General features: G+C 41.9%; 1 protein-coding gene across 1 annotated transcript in view; it reads left to right on the top strand.

The window, feature by feature from the left end:
• The first annotated feature begins 3226 nt into the window (after positions 1 to 3226).
• Positions 3227 to 6641, top strand: part of LOC132833604 (rootletin-like) — a 97175-nt gene continuing 93760 nt past the window's right edge. Inside the window, exon 1 of the mRNA XM_060851992.1 lies at positions 3227 to 3362. The gene's annotated coding sequence lies outside the window, so the exon portion shown is untranslated. The remainder of the gene's footprint in view (positions 3363 to 6641) is intronic.

The raw sequence follows: 6641 nt of genomic DNA, 5'->3' as shown, positions 1-6641 counted from the left end.
CTACAACAAGCCCCGCCCAGGGACGCTGAAAGAGAATTTTATACTCCAACATTGTCTTTAGAGCTCAGCTAAGGATCACCCACTGCTTACTGTTGATGTTGTAAGTACTGACTATTCCTGACTTATGATTAACTTGGTGATGACTACTGTCGGATTTAACAAGCATTTTGTCTTAATATTTTTGTTTCTATGTAACACTTTATTTGGGTCTGAAATAATTAACAAACTGTAGAGTTGCTAAGGATTCGGATCAGATGTTTATTTGGTTTCAAGCACCTCAAAATCCTAAATATCATTTCAGAGTAGATTTATTTTTTAAGTGTTCATAATTCTGAGACCATGACCATGGTATGATAGATAAACTGATAGTTTTCTTTTCCATTGTACCTGGACAATGATAAAAAATTTTCACTACCTTGAAAGTTTGTCTGTATTTATTTTAGAACTACAGACTCTTTATTCTGATGTTCCATTGTGATTGTGAATATAGAGTACTTTTTTCATTCCAAACCAAGCCATCAAAATTGTGTCTAGGTTGTGAAAAGTATCTTTTCAATTTTCTGTGTCACTTTTACTACCCGACACCATATTCTTGCATGTAGAATACTTATAATGTCAAGTGCCATCTTACTATTTATCGTCTGTAACTATGGACAGTACGTATAAAGAAGATCATCAAAGCGAATTCCTACTTAGCCTTGCCTGAAGTCCAGAAACTTTGTGAAAGTGATCTGATGTACAGCTGACTTTTCTTACCCAGTTACATCACCCTTTCTGCCGTCCCCAACTGAGATTTAGATTAGATTAGACTTACAGTGTGGAAACAGGCCCTTCGGCCCAACAAGTCCACACCGACCCGCCGAAGCGAAACCCACCCATACCCCTACATTTACCCCTTACCTAACACTATGGGCAATTTAGCTTGGCCAATTCACCTGACCCGCACATCTTTGTGACTGTGGGAGGAAACCGGAGCACCCGGAGAAAACCCACGCAGACACGGGGAGAACGTGCAAACTCCACACAGTCAGTCGCCTGAGTCGGGAATTGAACCCGGGTCTACAGGCGCTGTGAGGCAGCAGTGCTAACCACTGTGCCACCGTGCCGCCCACCAATGTATAATGGAGCTTCCCATATTCCTGAGTCAGTAGCTTTGCTATCGAACTATATGGTACATTTATTAGTTGAGCTTTAAGTGAGATTGTGAACCATATTAAAAGTAGATATACTGAATTTGATTTTCTGGAAAAACTTGTAGAGTTATGTAATTCTTATAGCAAAATTTAAAATACTTGATTATTAGGAACTCCTTTTTGATAAGTAAAATCAGTCAAACCAGAATTGCTCACCTGTGACCAAAGTAGCATTCTTCTCTGTTGAGTTGGAAGAATGTGGTTCCTAAAGTTAAGTTCTGAATGGCCAGTAACTATTGATGAAATGCAGGAGTGTAATGGCAATAATGTTGTCTGGGCCTGTTGTAAGCAGATCACACAATGACGAATGACTTTTTTTACATCCAAAGTGCTCTTAAGCATAACTGAAAGTATTTTCCCCTGCACCAAATCACTTGCTTTTTTTAAATCTATTAATCATTTAGAGACAAAAATAGAAATTGCTGGAAAAGCTCTTCAGGTCTGGCAGCAGTTGTGGAGAGAAATCAGTTAATGTTTTGCGTTGAGTGACCCTTCAGAACAGTTTCCAGTTAAATATGTTATATGTAGACCCTGTTAAGGACAATGCACACCATCAAAAGTAAGAGAGAGGAAGAGATATTCTACTCCCTGCAGTGCCCACCTCTGAGGAAGCAAGAGTATTGGTGAATTAATAACTTATTTATTCACCTATTTTTCTAATCAACCTGGTCAGAGATGTAATTACACACTTCTAGTCTAGGTAGACCTCGAACTCTGGTTTCTCGGTTCAGGGGTAGGGACTGTACCCCGCACAAGAGCCCCTCCATTGACTGACTTACTAGCATTGCTAGTAAGAGGGTTGCAGTTTGGACTGAAGGTATTCGCAGCTCCAGACTGAACTAAGAAATCACATCGGGCTTGAAGCGTTATCTCCACTCTCTACAGATGCTGCCAGACCTGCTGAAATTCTCCAAAATGCTAATTTTGTTGCAGACTAGCCGATGTAGTTTATTGTTAAAGGATGAGCTTTGAGGTTTTAATGTACGCTTTTCAGATACAGTAAAGTTCAGGAAGTCGTACGGAGCAAGGTCTGGAGCCTGGTTTTGAGTGTGTAAAGACTGGATAAGTTATGTCGCAGCAGGAGCTGCTGCGCTTTTCCAGCAACACCTATTTCAGCTCTGATCACCAGCATCTGCAGTCCTCACTTTCTCCTGGATAAATTATGGCTTTATACCATTGAAATTAAACAACCGAAAGATTACCATATACAGTAAACGTATATGAGATAACAAGGAAGGGAAATTTGAGATTTATTTAGGGTTAAATCGTGTCTGAAGGGGGCGCAGGTTCCAACCGGATAAAGCAATTGGTTAAAGTAATAAACCACGTGGACACATTGAGGAACAGTGGTAGTGTCAGACTTGAGTCCAACTTGTCTCACGTTTGTGTCATAACATCTCTGCACATGCTGATTAAAATATCTGCCTTCCAAACATTAACAGGGAGCAGTGGAGTAAGGCGGCCTACCTTTCTAATAATGTCAGCTAATTGCTCTGTTGAAAACTAGAGCGTTTAATTCAGTGTGAATTCTGACATGGGTTTAAGGAAAACTATCAGCGGGAAAAAAGCGCTTTTAATGATTGCAAACAGCATACAATTCAATGAGACACATTTCGGATTAGCTATGCCATTTTATGTCCTGGTGTCCTTGTCCTGACGATCAGTTTTTTACCATATTTTTAACTTTACTACACCCTGTTCTGGCACACAGGTCATTTTTTTTCTGCGGTTAATGATTAGACACCGGGTCCCGTTTAGTTTATTCATGAATGTTGCAGGTTTGGCCTGGGATCAGTGTCCTGTGCTGAAAAGCCCGTGGCTTAACCAAGGCAGCTTACAATCTGTGCCCTTAGTTTAACATGGATCAGTTCGAATTTAAACCGACGTCGGCATATGTTGCAGACTCTGAAGCTTTAGCCGTGATCTGCCGGTTCTTGTGCATACGGTGCAAGCTTAACGTAGGTTGGCGCACAAACTGAGCTCGGCTTTTCGGTGGCCTTCAGCGCCCTCTCGGCCCCTCTGCTTCCTACTGACTCCCGGGAAATGCCCAGCGGGCGCCGAGAATCGGAGAAGGGAGCGAGCGGCTGAGATTGAAGGCAGCAGACGGGATCCGCGCTCGACCCCCGGGCAGAGGGAGGAGCGCAGTGCCCGGGGGTGGGATAGTGGGAGGTAGGAGGCGGATTCACGGCACAAAGAACAAAAGCAGCGAAATTGGGAGTTAGGAGATTAGTTGTGGCCTGGAAATAGTAGGCGAGAGGTCGTCATAAACCGAGCAGCCGTTTGACGAATATTTTTGTTTTCCTGCAAAATTGCAATTTTAGCGAAGTGTCAGCCTCTACAACACGCATGTTTTTATTATTTGTAGCAGGATCTCGGAAACAAATGCATATTTATCTTAATCCACCTCTTGAGATGTTTTACCACAACAAGGGCTCCATATAAATGCCAGATTTAATGTTACGTCCAACAGTCAAAGCCACAAACGAGCCGTATTCAACTAAATAGTACATTTGTTTCCTAACGTAACAAGGACATGTTGGAAAGGACAAAAGTGTTGAAGGGCGTGGACGACTTTGCCCTGGTGCACGTTTCCGGCATTTTCTGTTTTTATTTTGATTTGCCAGCGTTCTTTTAGTCTCAAATGTATCAGTCAGGATTGGAGTTGCGAATGATATGAGAGTGATGGCAGCTGCAGAGCACTCAAATATCCTAACTCTGAAATGGCCTCTAGTTTTTTCCTGGTTTAAGTGAAGCCTGAAGCAATTTACTATCAGTAGTTGTTTCTTCCGACCAGATGAATTGTGGAGGACCTAGTTAGTTTTAACTAATTATTCATTTATAATTAAACCAAGATTGAAACTTGAAAGAGTTCAGAAAAGATTTACAAGGATGTTGCCAGGGTTGGAGGATTTGAGTTATGGGAAAAGGCTGAGCAGGTTGGGGCTGTTTTCCCTGGAGCATCGAAGACTGAAGGGTGACAATATAGAGGTTAACAAAATTATGAGGGGTATGGATAGGATAAATGGACAAAGTATTTTCCCTGGGGTGGAGGAATCCAGAACTAGAGGGCATAGGTTTAGGGTGAGAGGGGAAAGATATAAAAGAGACCTAAGGGGCAACTTTTTCATGCAGAGGGTGGTACGTCTATGGAATGAGCTGCCAGAGGATGTGGTGGAGACTGGTACAATTGCAACATTTAAAAGGTATCTGAATGGGAATATGAATAGGAAGGGTTTGGAGGCATACGGCCAAGTGCTGGCAAATGGGACTAGATTAGGTTGGGATATCTGGTCGGCATGGATGAGTTGGACGGAAGGATCTGTATCCGTGCTGTACATCTCTATGACTCAATGATTGTCAGAGGTAAGGACATTACCACTATGTCACAAGAGTCCTTAAGTAATAACTGAATATCAGATATAATAGAGTCCTTTATTTTCGAGCTAATTCCGCAATCCCTGCTCCAATTTATTTTAAATTCAGCTGTGCATATACCGTCCCACACCAAAATCCTGTTTTCATATTACTTCACTCAAGGGGAAGAGACTGAGATTTTCCCCCTTAGGAAGGCCCTTATATTCACTTACATCCTTTATTTATCAGAGTCGAAAGTGTGCTGAAGAGTTTATGCTCAATATTCGATTCTCCTGCTCTTCAGATGCTGCCTGACCAGCTGTGCTTTTCCAGCACCACACGTTTCGACTCTGACCTCCAGCATCTGCAGTCCTCACAGATGCTGCCAGACCTGCTGAGATTTTCCAACAACTTCTGTTTTGGTTTCTGATTTACAGCATCTGCAGTTTTTTTTCGGTTTTTCCTCCTATTCCTCCTCTTATGAATGTAAAGAGTTTTAAATGTGAGGATGAGAATCTTAAATTGGAAGTGTTGGGAGGTTGAGAGCCAGTGTAAGTCAGCAAGGACAGCTGGTGAATGAACAGAATGTCATGCAGTTTAGAACACCATCAACAATGTTTTGGACGGCTGAAATTTGTGAAAGATAAGAGAGACTGGCCAGGAGAGGATTGGAATAACCAAGTGTGAAGGTCATAAATCTATGAAAGACCTTTACAGCAACATCTAAACATATGAATTAGGGACACAGGAATAAATCAGATGGCTCCTCTCGCCCTGCTGTGCCATTTGATAAAATCATGGTGAATCTGATTGTGACTCCATCTCCACACCTGCCTTTAATAACCATTGATTCCCTTCTTAGTTAAGGCGAACTGAGGCAGAGACAGAGCAGTGCATGAAAGTGGGTACTCTTTGTAAAGGTCCGTAGCTCGTTCTGTGGTTGAACAGCAAGAGTGACATTACAGATTCCATCTCCACTGTTTCGTTTCCTCATTGTTTCAGATGAACATGAGAGAAAATTGGGAATGTACGCTGTTTCATCAGCTCTTCCTTGGCAGAGTAATGAGATCTCACAGAGATCTATATTAAGCGTAGTCTAGAATCTGAAACAAGGGTAATTTACATTACTCATCTCAAATTAACTGATCCAACAATTAGTATCAATGTTGCAGATAATTGATATTGACTCCAGATGTTGACCAATACCAGATGCTGTAACCTAAAATGATCAGACACTGAAGATTTGATAAAGAAGCTGAAGTTTGTTTGCAATATTCTGCTCATTCTGCAGTGCGCGACTTCCTGATATTTTTCCCCCTCTCTGGTGCCACACATTTAATATTTCAGTTTTTGTAAAAATTGTGAGTTTTTTTTTCTCCTCCAGTGGTTTGCTCTACCCCATAGCCGTTACATTGTTTGATTTGATTACTGTCAGTTTTCATTGAACAATAGCCATCTACTCTGCCCACTGAAATGGTTGAGGCCCTTCAGGTCTGTATTAACGTGTATTTCAATAACATTTCTGACTGGAACTTGGTCATGTGTAAAATAATTGACACAAGTATGGAGCCTGAAAATGTGTTGCTGGAAAAGCGCAGCAGGTCAGGCAGCATCCAATGAGCAGGAGATTCGACGTTTCGGGCATAAGCCCTTCTTCAGTTTTTCCACAAGTATGGAGCCTACCAACTACCAGCACTTCACTTGAGAACGGAGTAATGTTTAAGATTCTTTTTGGCCGATCTCACTCAAAAAAACTGAGACAATTCAGACTAACAAACTTTTCAACCCTCCCCAAACTTTATTCCCTCTACCCTGGAGGAGAAAGTGAGGTCTGCAGATGCTGGAGATCAGAGCTGAAAATGGGTTGCTGGAAAAGCGCAGCAGGTCAGGCAGCATCCAAGGAACAGGAGATTCGAAGTTTCGGGCATAAGCCCTTCTTCATCCCTCTATCATCCCCCTTCCCTCCACATGTACTGACTGTTGTGCATTTGGCTCTGTCAGATTTTACCATCTCATCAAAGTAGACATGCCAAGGCAACAGGTGTCAATGGGCTTTTTATCCATCACAGTTAATTCCAATTCTATGTTTGCTTG

This window comes from Hemiscyllium ocellatum, chromosome 37, assembly GCF_020745735.1.
Source record: "Hemiscyllium ocellatum isolate sHemOce1 chromosome 37, sHemOce1.pat.X.cur, whole genome shotgun sequence".
Lineage (NCBI taxonomy): Eukaryota > Metazoa > Chordata > Chondrichthyes > Orectolobiformes > Hemiscylliidae > Hemiscyllium > Hemiscyllium ocellatum.
Note: the sequence above shows the minus strand (reverse complement) of the source record. Positions and strands in the feature narration are given on the sequence as shown.